General features: G+C 42.4%; 1 long non-coding RNA gene across 1 annotated transcript in view; it reads right to left on the bottom strand.

Annotated features, from left to right (window-relative positions):
- Positions 1-3401: 3401 nt before the first annotated feature.
- Positions 3402-9566, bottom strand: part of LOC101861237 — a gene marked incomplete at its 5' end in the record, with an annotated part of 7882 nt that continues 1717 nt past the window's right edge. Inside the window, 1 exon segment of the long non-coding RNA XR_220982.3 lies at positions 3402-3546. This is a non-coding gene — a long non-coding RNA (uncharacterized LOC101861237).

Below are 9566 nucleotides of genomic sequence, written 5' to 3'. Positions count from 1 at the left end.
ATTAAAACCTGTTAATTCTTTGCCATATCGACAGACCGAAGGGCTAGAACCAAAATGGCCGCTGGATCGGAAAAGTAAAGTAAAAGTAAAGTCAAAATAATGCAAGAGAAGAAACTTGCATTTTTCCGCAGGTTTGTGAATTTTTATCATATTTTTGTTTTTTTGCTTCAACACCTTTCATGTCCTTTAAAGAACTTGTTTCTTTTGGATTTTTCTAAAAAAAAAAACATTGATTAAAGGGACAAAAAATGTAAATTTTCCGTTACTACGGAGTCTTAAGCTAAAGAAATAACTAATCTTTGGCAGCCATTTTCTCACTAATTTTACCTCTGAAAAAAAGTGACCCCCAACTCTTTCTTTCGCTACTATCTCGACTTGTATTCAAGATAAATGGGTATTTTTTTCACCCAAAGCAAGACTAATGAACAAGCTTTAAGATGATACCAATAACTCTACATGCCCAAAAATTGACGAGAGCCTGATTCCACCACGCTGGCTCACAATATTATGTCTTCTGGTCCTGGCGCTTTGCCATCCAGTGCAGCCTCTCTATAATGACATCCTCGGGACAAGATTAAAGTGACGTTATAGAAAGTTGTCGTTATAGAGAGCCAACAAAGAATATTACTAATGATATATAAGGAAAACATCGGAACCTTGGGCACCATGTCGCTATACAGAAGATGTCGATATATCGAAGGTCGTTATAGAGAGGCTGCACTGTATTTCATTTTACTCATGGCGTCTTGTACCTCTTCTGTTACAATGTGTGGTCCGTCGATGTCTTCCAGAAATGTTGACGTCGGCTCTCTGTCGGCTAAATGTATGAAAACTATTAATGTAAATCATGTGCAAACGACTTTCAGAAAAAAAGAAAGTAAAAATAGTATTGCATTGTAATGTTGATTGAAGCAAATGTGCTGGTTTATGTAGATTTATTTTCTCAGAAAGCAATATTTTTTTTACGTAATTAACCTCATATTGTGTAATGTATGTACAATGTTTAATATGAAAATTATTAGTGATGAACAAACCCAGACATTGGCAAAAAGACAGGCACATGGTCTTGCGAAGCACGTTTACCAAAAGAATGTACAGGCTGTATGTCAAACGTTTCCTCACGGGAAAAAAAGGATTTCTTTCTTTCTGTCTTTCTTTCTTTCTTTCTTTCTGTCTTTCTTTCTTTCTGTCTGTCTGTCTGTCTGTCTTTCTTTCTTTCTGTCTTTTCGTCTGTCTGTCTGTCTTTCTTTCTTTCTGTCTTTTTGTCTGTCTGTCTTTTTTTCTTTCTTTCTTTCTTTCTTTCTTTCTTTCTTTCTGTCTGTCTTTCTTTCTTTTTTCTTTCTTTCTTTCTTTCTTTCTTTCTTTCTGTCTTTCTTTCTTTCTGTCTTTCTTTCTTTCTGTCTTTCATCCTACTCAGGACTAGAAACACACACTGTTGTTTTAGTTTAAAGAGCTTTTTCCATGAAATTTGCACCAAAGTTTGAAAATTTTCACTCTCAGTCATAACAATAACACAGCCTGTACCTGAGTCATCGAAAAATGTAAATTAATAATAACATGTAGTTGCAATCAATTGTAAATTAATAATAACATGCAGTTGCAATCAATTGTAAATTAATAATAACCTGTAGTTGCAATCAGCATGGATTGTACATAAAGAATATACATGTAATAAATAAATTAATTAATTAATAAGAATATATAAATATATAAATAAATAAATCAACCTATCAATAAATAAATAAATCAACCTATCAATCAATCAATCAGTTAACCAATCAATTAATCAATCAACCGACCAATCAATCAATCAAATCAACCGATCAATCAATCAATCAATCAACCAATCACTACAACAATATGTATATAATGCCAGGGCAAATTATTTTAACAGTCAGTCCGATGTCGCGCACAAACTGTGCAGTTCGCTTCCGATCTGAGAGACTGCCATGATGGTTAAAGTAAAAGTAGCTTCAACAACAGCAACTTTTTTCTCTTTAACTATGTACAAAAAAGCAGAAAAATTTAGGTAAAAGCAAACTTTAACTCTCCATTCAGAACCTAATTAAACTATAGGGCGGTCAAAAATTCGTGGCGCAACTTATCTTCAAATATCTCTTCAATGGGTGAATCAATGTCATCCATACTTTGCACAGCAATTTGTATCAATTTGTTTTAACTCAATCATGTTTTCCCACAACAATTGAGGTTAAGTTAAAAAGCTTTTCTTCATTAATTAATATTAAATACTACAAAATCTCCTTCACGCGGAAAATGAAGTTGCTCACAGCACTTCCCACTTCTCACACACATTTTGCGTACGCATGACTTACATCACAGCTCACCAAGGACACTTTTTAGTGGCAAAACTAGTTACAAGAAATTAATTTCATAGGGAAAACTTTTTTGCCCTGAAAGTTCTCAAAACACGCGTTCAATAAAGACAATCTCGCGATTAGAAAGAAAAAAACTGACGGGCTCGCTTTTAAAAGCGGTATTGTACCAGCTGTAAACCTTTTAAAATCACTAGAAACCACCAACTGGGATTTTTTATTTGTATTTATAAAGGAATTTTCTATTTTAAAAAAAGAGTTAACAGGTGTTTACAAAAAAATTGATCTGTTTAGACAAATTGATAAAAGTCACAGTCCAAAGGCTGGAGAGTTAAAGTTCAATAGTTGAGGAGATATTTGACGATAAGTTGCGCCACGAATGTTTGACCGCACTAGAAAGCACCGAGGTTTCCCGTCTCCATAGGGTCGCCATGACGTTGTGCTCGAAGGATAGAGTTAATCTATTTTTAGAAAGGGTATTCAAAATCTAATTTACGAACATTTGAACTTACACGTTTTGAGTTTCACAACATGCCAAGCTTTTTAAAATACAATTCTTGGAATATCTTGATAACCACATGGAATAATATTGCGATTTTGATAGAGTAGCTAGAACATTTTGTTTCTGACCTCATGGTATTACTAGTAAATCAAAACGGCCAAAAATGTCAGATACTACTTTGTAATTCCAAGATGGCCAGGTCTTGTCCCATGACAATAGTCAGATCGTGGCGTGCTTAGTAATTTTGTTCTACTACATGAGGGTCCACTCATGAGGTGAACTGCTATTTCCGGGGTACTTGATAAGCTGAAAAAGACGTTGTGCTGTTGAGGCCAGAGAGGTGATCAGAGTAAACCTCATACCCCATTTGGACTTCTCTGTTGACATCCAACCCTTGTCGCTCATGTGGCCTTATGCAGATCACTTCTGTAGGATTTTTCTAAAACTACTAAAACTAAGATCACTTCTGTAGGATTCTGTTTGATACGTGCATAATATTTACCTGTCTGGTTTTCTTCTCAAACCTGGCCATGTACAAACTCAGTCGAACGGGTATCTCACTTTTGAGGGTCAAATTGAACACCACTTTGTTTGTCCGCTGTGTCTTGCCTTTACAAGTGGCCGGTCCTTGTTCCTGGCTGAGGGATGACAGACGCTGGTGATGTCACAGACAATGCGAACGATGGTGGTTCAGAGAAGGAGCCATTTATACTGCGGGAAGATAATATGAAACAGTGACATTATTGGTGATGTGTTAGGTGGTGCTGTTGTTGTTGTTGTCGTTGTTGTTGCTGTTTTTGTTTCTGTTGTTGTTGATGTTGCTGATTTTATGATTGATGGCGTTGTTATTGGTATTATATGTGTTGTTGTTGTTGTTGTTGTTGTTGTTGTTGTTGTTGTTGTGTGTGTGTGAGCCCATCCTTCCGGATTGTTTGGAGACCCAAAGAGTGTGCTTTTCGCCAGGGCCACCGCCTCTCTTGGGTAGCGGGTGAGGCAGTCCAACCTCCCTGAATCCTCCCCAAGGAGATGCCACTGCAGGACCTCCGTGGCGGGGTATCTCTGCTGCCAGTGCTCGAAATCTTGGGGCTCCTGCCTACACAATAGACAGATTGGGTCCGATGTTTTGTCTATTCTATTTTTGTAGGCTCGCAGCCTAGAGAAATGACCGGTCCTGATTTTTGTCACTAGTGACTGGTCTCTGCAGGACTTAATTTGAGCCTCTCGTTTTGAGGAAACTGCCCTGTATTATTTCCTTTGTCCGCGTGTGGGATATCGGAGGGTCTTTTGCGCATGCACTTTCAAATGCAATTTGGCGACCTGGGCCCGGTAGCGCTGTTGCCAGTTTGGCATTACTGTCAGCGAGATCGTTGCTGGTGGTCTCGCAGTGACCAGGGATCCACTGAATCGTGGGTTGAGGTGTTGTATTATTTATGCGTATTCGCATTTGATCGAAGGATGGTGATGTTCTTACTAGTGTCATGCATAGCAATTGACTGTCAGTGAAGATAGCGACCGTCTTGGATGCATCGCACTCTTTGTCAATCCAGTCAACGGCCATTTCCAATGCTCTCCTCTCTTCTTCGAAAGAGCACGTGAATAGAGCGCCTTTCTCCCTCAACGTCTCGACAACGGTCGGGTTGGACGGTCCCCCGTGGTGATGACGACCCCAGCGCTGCCATCTGTTGTTCCTGTACTAGCCGAGCCGTCAGTGTAGATATTGTATTGTGCGCCAAGCTCTCGTGCCCGACAAAGAGCAGCGCTTTGAATCTTCCCACTGGAGTCACTCCTTCCGCTTATGCCGCACAGTTGGGGGAAAGTGATGTCGGGGTTGATTCCCCGTTCCCGCGGCCTTGTTTTGAAGTAAGTAATGGGCCTCCTCTCGCAGTTGAACAGATGTGGGTTCTTTTTACTGGCGTCTTGGGCCCCTTTTTGGGAAATTTCTGCGTCTCTTTAGGCGTCTGAGCACTTGTTCCGTTGCCTCAATTCGTCGGGGGTTCTCTTTGTTCATTCGCAGGGACTTCTCTCTAGATCGGAGGCAGTTAGCATTGATGGTGGACTCAATGCTTGGGACACCCGTTTTCAGCACGAAGTGCCTCGATCGGTGAGGACTAGGCTTGGGTGGTGATCAGTCGCAGACATCTGTTATGAACCACCTCCAAATTATTTATCAGTTTTGCTCAGCCACAGTTGCCAGCTGCTGCTCGTAAAGTTGAGGACACTTTATATATGGGCGAGGTAGACCTTGCGTAGGGCGTCTTTCCTCCATCCCCATTTTGAGTGGGCGACAGCGCTGAGGATCCTCTTCTTCTGTGTGGCTTAGCTATTACTGTCTCAACCTGTTTCCTGAACGTGAGCCTGTGGTCGAGTGTGACTCCCAGGAGTCTTGCGTAGGGTTCATACTTAATTGTCGAATTATTGATTGTGTTGTTGTTGTTGTTGTTGCTGTTGTTATTGCTGTTGTTGTTGCTATTTTTGTTGTGATAGCTGGCGCTGTTACTGATGCTGTTGTTTGAAAGTGTTGTTGTTGTTGTTGTTGTTGTTGTTGTTGTTGTTGTTGTTGTTGTTGTTATTGTTCCTGCTGCTACGAATGGTGGTGCTATAATATGTTGTTTGAGTGTGTCGGTGACGTGGTGTCGTCCTTATTAATTTGTTGCCGTCGTGAAAGCTTTATGTAAAAGTGTTATCGTTATTGTTGTCACGACAGTTGGTCTTTGATGATTGGTTCTGGTGTTGCTGTTGTTCTCATTGCTGCTATAATCGTTGAAAATTCCATTGTGTGGCTCTAATTCGCAAACAATGAACCGAGCACCCTCTCACTGTTTTCATACCAATACACAAGTGCGCATGTACACAAGTGCGAAAATAAGTTTGCTCCGAGGAGTGGTCAGGCGTGTCTCAAACCAGCTCCTCATGGAGACAATTAGCAGGAAGACTCTGAGGTGGACGCTGGAAAGGAGAGATGAGCAGCTATGGACATGTGCCGCCTGCTATGATTCTAGCTGTGGATCCAAGTAAATCCAAGTAACAAGTGCTACGCCTGTTTCATTATAGAGCGCATCATTTGACTCAATTTAAGCGTTTATGCTCCCCCACCGACACGATTTAGATTATTTAGGATGTAGGCTTCGACCTACAAAATGAAACAGATACTCACAAAACATAAATCTGTCACTGGAAACACGAAAAAGAGTACTGAAAAGTTACTTCCAGCCAATCCTATTGTACGGGTGCGAAGCACGGACAATCATTAGACGGCTGGAAAAAACAATTGAGGCGACAGAGTTGTGGTTCATAAGACGCATGTTGCGTATCCCATGGACAGCTAGAAAACATATGAAAAAGTCTTGGTTGAAGCAAATTGCAGACAAGAGCTTATGACGAATATACGACAGCGACTGGCAAATTTTATTTGGGCACAGAATGCGGAAAGAAGAATGAAGGATATTGTAACAACAGGCAAGTTTGATGGAAAGAGAGGCAGCAGCAGACAGAGGTAAAAGATACTGGACAAGATGACAACATGAATGGGAGCAGCAAGAACAACAGACACCATTGCTGCAACGCAAGACAGATGTAAGTGGAGGTCTATGATCGCCCACGCCAGTCGGCAAGGCACCGGATGATGATAAGGCTTCGACCTCACCTGTCAGGGCCAACCCAGGTGGAGAGAGAGGAAGACACGTTCTTTGTAGAAAGACCTCGTTACTCGATAGAAATTCTCCCAATACGGAAATTCTGCTAAAGTGAAGCGCGTAAACGCAAAAGTGCCCCTCGATTTGTTTTTCTTTCAGACTTATTCGATCTCACCTCTCTCCTTTTCTCGGTTTTACGTCTGAGAACTACATGCCAACCAAACGGCCACAATTTTCACCTATTATCCGATCTGTCTTATCTGTAGTTAGCCGCACACGACCAGTGTCTGAGTAGTTTCCAACTCTATCTCTATCTGACTTCCTCTCTGCTCCGGGGACGAGCGTGTTTGTGCAAGCTCTGACGAATAAAAAAATCCGAACGGAATGTTGCTTGTGCATCAATTTATACCCTTAGAACGTAGAACAGTAATCTCTCTCCGACTCACCCCCCTCTCCTTATCTCTCTTACAAACACACACACACACACACACACACACACACACACACACACACACACACACACACACACACACACACACACATACACACAAACCAGACCCCCTTCATAAACAAACACATCCCTACACCCTGCGCACACACACACACACACACACACACACACACACACACACACACACACACACACACACACACACACACACACACACACACACACATCCCTACACCCTGCGTACACACTCCTGAAAGCTATACATACATTCATATCATACTTACTAGCTTCTAGCACCAAGAGGAACGATGGTTTCAGCGTTGGCCTGACTCTGCTTCTGTTGCCTCATTCTGTACTGTCTGACAAAGTAGACACCAATGGCAGTAGCCATCACGGCAACCACGGCCGCACACACTCCCCCGACAGTGCCGTAGTACTTGAAGCCAGAATCTTCTCCTGGGAAAACACACACCGTGAGCTCAGGGATACATCTCGTACACATTGAAACTTTCGACATGGCGGAACTACAGGGTGACCAAAAAAAAAGAAGCAAAAACCCCCCCAAACAAACAATGAAAGAGGCATAAGGTGGACTCTCTTCTCCTCCCTCGAGGATCTTGACTTTGCCGACGACCTTCCACTACTCTCCCATACCAACCAGCACATGCAGCAAAAAACAAACCGACTCCACAAATATAGACGCCCGATTGGATTAAGGATAAGCTAGAAGAAGGCAGAAGTGATGACACTAAATGTGGGCTCCCCAACGCCAGGGTGAACAACACGGACCTGCCTATAACAAACACATTTACCTACCTAGGCAGCATAATCACAACTGACGGCGGCACAAAGGAAGACATCATGAATAGACTCGGCAAGGTAAGATCTATACACAGAAGCATGATCAACATCTGGAAGTCAGGACAGTTTAGTATACAAACCAAGTTAAAGCTGTATAACAGTTGTGTACTATCCACACTCCTATATGGAGCTGAATGCTGGAGGATGACTGATCATGACCGTGCCAAGCTATCTTCCTTTCATACAACCAGCTTACGCCAAATACTCAGAATCTTCTGGCCCGACAAGATTTTCAACGCCGATCTATTACAAAAATGTAGGCAAGAGGACATGACCACCATAATAAAAAGGAGAAGAAGGAGATGGATTGGGTATGTTCTGAGAAGAGAACCAGACTTTATTGTGTAGACTGCACTCCACTGGACACCCGAAGGACGTCGCAAAAGGGGCAGACCCAGAGTGACCTGGAGACGCACAGTAGAGTTGGACATGAAGTCCTGGAATCATTTGAGGGTAACACTGACCAAGGTACCCCAAAACAGACAGAGCTCCAACCCGTATCATGCAAGAATGATGAAGGAGCGACTAGGGCTGGGCAATGAGTCGCTTTACCAAAATACGGATAATATGTTAGTACACCTCTTCGGCAAATAATATGTTATGAACCGCCGCGGCAAAATCTCTTAGATAGACAGGTTAGCATTACTTCATCAACAAATGGATACACTCACTGCGGCAAACGAGTCAGGAAAGAGAGTTTAGAGTCTGAATTCAGATAATATTTCATTGAGAATTATCCGGTTATCCGGATAGTTTATCCGGATTTTACCCACCTCTATACCATGTACGAGTCGTCCAAGATTCGCGCGAGGGTACTAGATTTAGATCTAGGCCTAACGCTAACAGCTCCTCTCGCCGTGATGTCACATGATGCACCGAAAGGTGCACCGCACGGCCTGCTGTAATATTATGGACTCAACTAGCAAAGCAAGAAGACATTGGCGGACCGTGCTTCGTCACACCACACCTCCGTAGAAACAAAGAATGTAGGAAACCGCTACGTCACCACGAGGACGTGATGCGATCAGGCTGGTTCATGCAACATGCACATGCATACACACAGTGTCTCTCTCAATTACTTTTAAACACATACGGAAGCGATAAAAAACCCACCGCTGATCAAATCGAGACGTATTAGTGGTCTACTGGAAGCAAGCCAGCAACGAGATGATGGACTCAGTCAGAGACTTTCAGATGATGCTGAGTTTATACTGCGTCACAAGAACTGTGTGAGCACACATTGTTCCAGAGACCATATTAAGCGATTTTTACTAAAGCAAAAGACTGAGGAACTTTCTGAAGAAGAACTCAAACGTCATAGGGGCAGTACTAGTTCGTTTCATTTTCACGAACATTTTTTTTTTGGTGTGGAGAAGCATGCTCACTGATACCCCCGAAAACAGCCAGATCGTTGGAAAAAGCCTACTGTACTTATTATGTCGAACTAGAGAGGTGAAAGGGAGGAAGATCACCAAAGAAGAACTACACAAAAGCGTGCCAAGGAACGTGGGGACAAATGGGGAATGGATGTCAGCTTCCGTGTGTCATCAACAGTCAGTGATTTAGCAGACGCTAGGTATCAGAGAGACTGCCACTCCTGGTTCTACACAAACTATCCAACGCAATGAACTAGCTCACCTACAAAGCATGTCTTCGGTATGCTGGTTGACGACATTCGATGAAACAAATCACGAATGTGGAATAGTGTGGAAATCCATGAACGCTATATTGAACTTGGGGGGGGGGGGGGGGGGGGAGGGGAGGAAGATAAAATCACGACGTACACT

Source organism: Aplysia californica, unplaced genomic scaffold (genome assembly GCF_000002075.1).
Source record: "Aplysia californica isolate F4 #8 unplaced genomic scaffold, AplCal3.0 scaffold00711, whole genome shotgun sequence".
NCBI classification, from domain to species: Eukaryota; Metazoa; Mollusca; class Gastropoda; order Aplysiida; family Aplysiidae; genus Aplysia; species Aplysia californica.
The sequence above is the reverse complement of the archived record's forward strand: the minus strand, read 5'-3'. Positions and strand labels throughout refer to the sequence as shown.